This window comes from Bos taurus, chromosome 17, assembly GCF_002263795.3.
Source record: "Bos taurus isolate L1 Dominette 01449 registration number 42190680 breed Hereford chromosome 17, ARS-UCD2.0, whole genome shotgun sequence".
In the NCBI taxonomy this organism is placed as follows: domain Eukaryota; kingdom Metazoa; phylum Chordata; class Mammalia; order Artiodactyla; family Bovidae; genus Bos; species Bos taurus.
Window position 1 is genome coordinate 31,822,564 of NC_037344.1, and position 6,918 is coordinate 31,829,481.

Here is a 6,918-nt window from a genome sequence, read left to right on the forward strand (position 1 = left end):
TCCTGAAAGATGATGCTGTGAAAGTGCTGCACTCAATATGCCAGCAAATTTGGAAAACTCAGCAGTGGCCACAGGACTGGAAAAGGTCAGTTTTCATTCCAGTCCCAAAGAAAGGCAATGCCAAAGAATGCTCAAACTACCGCACAATTGCACTCATCTCACACGCTAGTAAAGTAATGCTCAAAATTCTCCAAGCCAGGCTTCAGCAATATGTGAACGGTGAACTTCCTGATGTTCAAGCTGGTTTTAGAAAAGGCAGAGGAACCAGAGATCAAATTGCCAACATCCGCTGGATCATGGAAAAAGCAAGAGAATTCCAGAAAAACATCTATTTCTGCTTTATTGACTATGCCAGAGCCTTTGACTGTGTGGATCACAATCAACTGTGGAAAATTCTTCAAGAGATGGGAACACCAGACCACCTGATCTGCCTCTTGAGAAATCTGTATTCAGGTCAGGAAGCAACAGTTAGAAATGGACATAGAACAACGGACTGGTTCCAAATAGGAAAACGAGTACGTCAAGGCTGTATATTGTCACCCTGTTTATTTAACTTCTATGCAGAGTACATCATGAGAAACCCCGGACTGGAAGAAACACAATCTGGAATCAAGACTTCCGGGAGAAATATCAATAACCTCAGATATGCAGATGACACCACCCTTATGGCAGAAAGTGAAGAGGAACTCAAAAGCCTCTTGATGAAAGTGAAAGTGGAGAGTGAAAAAGTTGGCTTACAGCTCAACATTCAGAAAACGAAGATCATGGCATCCGGTCCCATCACTTCATGGCAAATAGATGGGGAAACAGTGGAAACAGTGTCAGACTTTATTTTGGGGGGCTCCAAAATCACTACAGATGGTGACTGCAGCCATGAAATTAAAAGACGCTTACTCCTTGGAAGAAAAGTTATGACCAACCTAGATAGCATATTCAAAAGCAGAGACATTACTTTGCCAACAAAGGTCCATCTAGTCAAGGCTATGGTTTTTCCTGTGGTCATGTATGGATGTGAGAGTTGGACTGTGAAGAAGGCTGAGCGCCGAAGAATTGATGCTTTTGAACTGTGGTGTTGGAGAAGACTCTTGAGCGTCCCTTGGACTGCAAGGAGATCCAACCAGTCCATTCTGAAGGAGATCAGCCCTGGGATTTGTTTGGAGGGAATGATACTGAAGCTGAAACTCCAGTACTTTGGCCACCTCATGCGAAGAGTTGACTCACTGGAAAAGACTCTGATGCTGGGGGCAGGAGGAGAAGGGGATGACAGAGGATGAGATGGCTGGATGGCATCACTGACTCGATGGATGTGAGTCTGGGTGAACTTCGGGAGTTGGTGATGGACAGAGAGGCCTGGCGTGCTGTGATTCATGGGGTAACAAAGAGTCAGACAAGACTAAGCAACTGAACTGAACTGAACTGATACACTTTGATGGAAAAAAAAAATATGTGAATGAAGAAGTCAGTTCATATGTGATATATATTTTGACTTTGTTATCCTAATAGACATTGAAGAAAATTTTACAGACTTAGCTTCTAGATTGCATTAGCATCAAAAATAAATTTGGATTTTCCATGTAAACCTTGAAAACAAATATTAATGCAAATAAAGGGTGAAATTCTTTAAGGCAAACCAGGGAGGGAGAGGCAGTAAGAATTAAATATTTTACAGTGGAGAAAAAATAGATAAATCAAAAATTGATACTTCAGTCACTATAAATATAATATAATATGATATAATAAAATATAAATGTATACCTCAACGTTTCTCTGAAAAACCTACAAGACCTTCTAGAACTAACACCCAAAAATGATGTCCTTTTTATCACAATGAATGGGAAAGATTAGAGATCTCTTCAAGAAAATTAGAGATACCAAGGGAACATTTCATGCAAAGATGGACACAATAAAGAATAGAAATGGTATGAACATGACAGAAGCAGAAGATATTAAGAGGTGGCAAGAATACACATATCTATACAAAAATGATCTTCATGACCCAGATAACCACAATGGTGCAATCACTCACCTGGAGCCAGATTTCTTGGACTGAAAAGTCAAGTGGGCCTTAGGAAGCATCAATAGGAACAAAGCTTATGGAGGTGCTGGGATTCCAGCTGAGCTATTTAAAATCCTAGACGATGCCGTTAAAGGGCTACACTCAAAATGTCAGCAAATTTGGAAAACTCAGCAATGATCACAGGACTGGAAAAGGTCAGTTTTCATTCCAATCCCAAAGAAAGGCAGTTCGAAAGAATGTGCAAACTACCACCCAGTTGCACTCATTTCACATGCTAGCAAAGTAACACTCAAAATTCTCCAAGCTAAGCTTCAACAGTACATGAACCGAGAACTTCCAGATGTTCAAGCTGGATTTAGAAAAGGCAGAGGAACCAGAGAAACTGCCAGGAGAAATTGAAGAGGGACGGAAGTAAAGAACATATTGTCACCCTGCTTATTTGACTTATATGCAGCATACATCATGCAAAATGCTGGTCTCAATGAAGCACAAGCTGGAATCAAGATTGCCACGAGAAATATAAATAACCTCAGATATACAGATGACACCACCCTTATGGCAGAAAGTGAAGAAAAACTAAAGAGCCTCTTGATGAAAGTGAAAGAGGAGAGTGAAAAAGTTGGCTTAAAACTCAACATTCAGAAAACTAACATCATGGCATCTGGTCCCATCACTTCATTTCAAATAGCGAAACAATGGAAATAGTAACAGATTTTATTTTGTTGGGCTCCAAAATCACTGCAGATGGTGACTGCAGCCATGAAACTAAAAGACAAGTGCTCCTTGGAAGAAAAGCTATGACAAACATAGGCAGCATATTAAAAAGCAGAGATATTACTTTGCTGACAAATGTCCGTATAGTCAAAGCTATGGTTTTTCCAGTGGTCATGTATGGATGTGAGAGTTTGACCATAAAGAAAGCTGAGTGCTGAAGAGACTCATGCTTAGATTAAACCAGTCAATCTTAAACGAAATCAATCCTGAATATACATTAGAAGGACTGATGCTGAAGCTGAACCTCCAATACTTTGGCCACCTGATGTGAAAAAGTGACTCATTTGAAAAGACCCTGAGGCTGGTACAGATTGAAGGTAGGAGGAGAAGAGGACAACAAAGACAAATACTGTATGTTATCATTTTTATATGGAATCTTGAAAAATAAAAAAATGAATACATATAGCAGAAAAGACACAATCACAAACACAGAAAACAAAAACCAACAAACAGTTACCATTGGAAAGAGGGAGGGGAAAGGATGAGATAAAGGTATGGGATTAAGAGCTACACACTATTCTTAATACATAAAAATAAATGAGCTACAAAGATATTTTGTACAGCATGGGAATAGCCATTATTTTAAAATAACTTTACATGGTGTAGAATCTTAAAAATATTGAATACATTAAAAAAAATAAGCACTATGTTATTCACCCAAAACTAATAAATATAAATATACTACATTTCGATTAAAAAAAAAAAAAACTTCAAAAAATTGGAATTTGACAGGGTTATTTTCTGGGAAGAAACAGTAGGACAGAGAAAGAGATTTTCATTTTGAGCCTTTCTTATCATTTGAACTATGTTTTTGTCATATATCTGAATTATTTCTTTATTTTATAAAAGGAAAAATTATTTGAGATATATCCTAAAATTATAAATTATTTAAAATTATCGATCAGCCAGAAAACAACTGAAGTGAATATAATAGGACTTTTGGATTCATGTTTCTAATTCTTTGTAGAGTAAACTAATTTGCTTTTCTTAGTGCTGTTGCTTCTGTTTGGTATATCTGATGTGACTGTTTGAGTGTGCAGAACAACAAAATGCAGTCTTGAATGATGATGACAATAGTTATATAACTATTTCTATTTTATTAAAGACAGATGTTGCTGTCCTAATTTCTCCTGTGTCTAATGTAAATGTAGATGAGAATAAAGAGTAAATTAACAAGATAGTAATGTACATAAATAATTAGGTTCAAATCAAAGAAAGGGACAACCACAGAATTAACTATCTGCAATCCCCTTGATTAAAGCCACCTTTTAACATTTAGAAATTTGAATAGCAGGCACCTTATAGAGATTTGACTATTATAGGTTACTTTGGGAAATAAAACTAGTTTCAAAAAGAATAATATTTTTATTATTATATTTATTTGGAAGTATTTATTTCTAAACTGTGAAAGTTGCTCACTCATGTCCAACTCTGCGACACAGTGTCCTGTAGCCCCTCAGACTCCTCTGTCCATGGATTTCTCCAGGCAAGAATACTGGAGTGGGTTGCCATTTCCTTCTCCAGGGGATCTTCCCAAACCAGGGATTGAACATGGGTCTCCCGCATTGCAGGCAGATTCTTTACCATCTGAGCCATGGAAAATAGCTATTTTCAAACTGTAGACTAATCTAATATGACTCACATAACAACTCAAGCCAATTCAATGTGCCCATTATTTTTCAGTATATATATATATATACATAGTCTATTAATACTTTATTTTTACAACTAACAGACATCAAATAACCCTATAATTCTCAGTGAATATCAAAGAGAAGAGGACAAAAGATGAAAAAAATAAGACCTATCAGAGGCAACAGACTGTAGCTATTCACTGCTAAATACTTTTACACAAATTATTAAATTGTAGCATTAAAAACAACACTGGTAATTGTTTTTGCTAACACAAAAATCCATTCCGAAAAACAAGAGCAGCAAGAATATGATTTTTAAATTCTAAATCTCATCTCAGAGAATTGTTTTGTCTTGCTAATTCCTTGAGAAAGGAAAAATAATTTTTAAATATCTGAGCATAAACTATTGAAGACTAAATATAGAGATAAAGAAATAAAATAGTTGTATAAGGATGTAACACAGTTGTTACCATGGTCACTCACAAAATATAGTACAGATTAAAAACATCTCACACACAGCTCTGAATCAAACTATGGTTCAGTATAGGCTAAGTTTCTTTTGAAGGGTCTCCTGTATAATTAATAGCTACTTTTGATGAGTCAGTCCAATTACAATTAATTCCACCAAATTAAAAACAAACAAAATATAGCTGTACAGCCCAAAACAGAAATAAATAGAATTTCAAAGTATTTAATTGTATCATGTATAGTTTAATACTTATTTTTCTCTATCATAATTTGCTTTCTAGTTGATATAAAAATCATAACTTTCTAGAATTTACACATTTGCTCATGGTTTCTTCAGCTAATGCTTTATGTTTATTGCAGGAAACAAAATTGAACATAAAACTATGTATATAAACTGCTTGTTATAGATTGTGAAAAGCATTTTAATTTTCTCATATTCACAAAATGTGCTATGCTGTGCTGTGCTAAGTGGATCCTGTTGTGTCTGACTCTTTGTGACCCTATGGACCATAGCCTGCCAGGATCCTCTATCCATGGGATTCTCCAGGCAAGAAACTAGACTAAAGGAGGAGATGCGGAAGCTGGAAAAAGGGTTATGTGATAACCTCTCATTCACATTAGCCCATTTGCTCCTGAGTTCAGTCCGTGGCTGCTCAGCATGCTGAGGGTGGGGGTGGTCCAACCTTGCCTCTGTTCTGGTTCTGAGGGAACAGAAGGGAAACTTGCAAGTCAAAGAAAACTTTGGTCTTGGCGCAGTGTGGCTAAGAAGCAGCACTCCACTTCTGAAATAACCCCAGCAAGGCATGGCCAACTCAAGAGAAAATAAGGCACAGGGTCTCCTAAAAGTGCAACCGATATTCCAACTGCCGACACAACATAAGCTGTCACCCTGAAGACGGCAAAACTGAACTGGGGTTAACTGAAGTTTCTCAGGGAAAAGAGGGAGAATCTGTTGGCTCCTTTGGTCCCACCATCTTTACACAGAAGGCAAGGGGTCCGTAAGTAAAGCCAGCCAGAAAGAGAACAAATGTGAAGAGGCAGAGGTCTCTGTGTCTAAAGAGGCCCCAGCTGTCAGTCAGAACCCTCAGAAGGAAAGGCAACAAAACCAGGAAGGCATTGCTGCCAGCGATCAGAGTGGCATTCACCCGTCCAAGGAGCTTCTTGAAATAGTGCCCCCGAATGACCAGTGAAGGCAGGTAGGCAAACAGGATTTTCGCAAATCCTGGCAAACAGGATTCCACAAGAAAAGGTATAGAGGCTCAATGGAGCTTATTAAAGAACCTGGCAAGCGTCCAACAACCTCAACAGCAGCAACCACCACACCTGTTTTCTGATAATCAAACATCTCTGTGAAGACGCTAACGGGCAGCAGAAGACAATCATCCCCATGGAGAGAGCACTTACCCAAGCTGTCTTGAAGACAATCTTGCCACTGTCCTTGGACCCCAAGCTCTTCAGCAGTGACGTGAAGAGCACCTCGCAGGCGTTCTGGGATGCTGAACACGGACCGGTTGCCTCACAGGGTGGCCAACGTCACCAGCCAGCCCGACCTTGCCTCACGGAGCTCAGGGAGCCCAGCGCTCACCAGCTCTATCTTCCACGTGTTCTGCTGTGGCCACCTCCGGCCATCAGAGGCTCCAGGACTAAGCAGCCAAGCAGCCCCCAAGGAGGCGGGACCCCAGTGGTTAAGTTTCGCTGATCCCCCACGAGGTGGCGGGCTCCTTCTAGGAGGGCACCATGACCACAGGCGACCGTCTTGAACAGCACTGGGCAAGTAGGCGGGGCCAAGCTCCGGGCCAAAAGCCGGAGGAGCAGGCAAGTAAGGCTAGCGGGCTAGAGAGTCCCACGCGGGCTTTGGAGCCCCAACACCCGGGTAGAGCTAAGATTCAGGCCTCCCTGTCCACAGCATGGCAACTGAAACTCTGTTTTTTGTTTTTTGTTTTTTCAATTTTTACTAATACATGGACATCACCAGATGGTCAACACCGAAATAAGATTGATTATATTCTTTGCAGCCAAAGATGG

The 6,918-nt window shown here is 39.5% G+C and overlaps 1 pseudogene; it reads right to left on the reverse strand.

Moving 5' to 3' along the window:
* Window positions 1-5,221: 5,221 nt before the first annotated feature.
* Window positions 5,222-6,632, reverse strand: LOC781055 (monocarboxylate transporter 10-like; annotated as a pseudogene).
* Window positions 6,633-6,918: the final 286 nt, after the last annotated feature.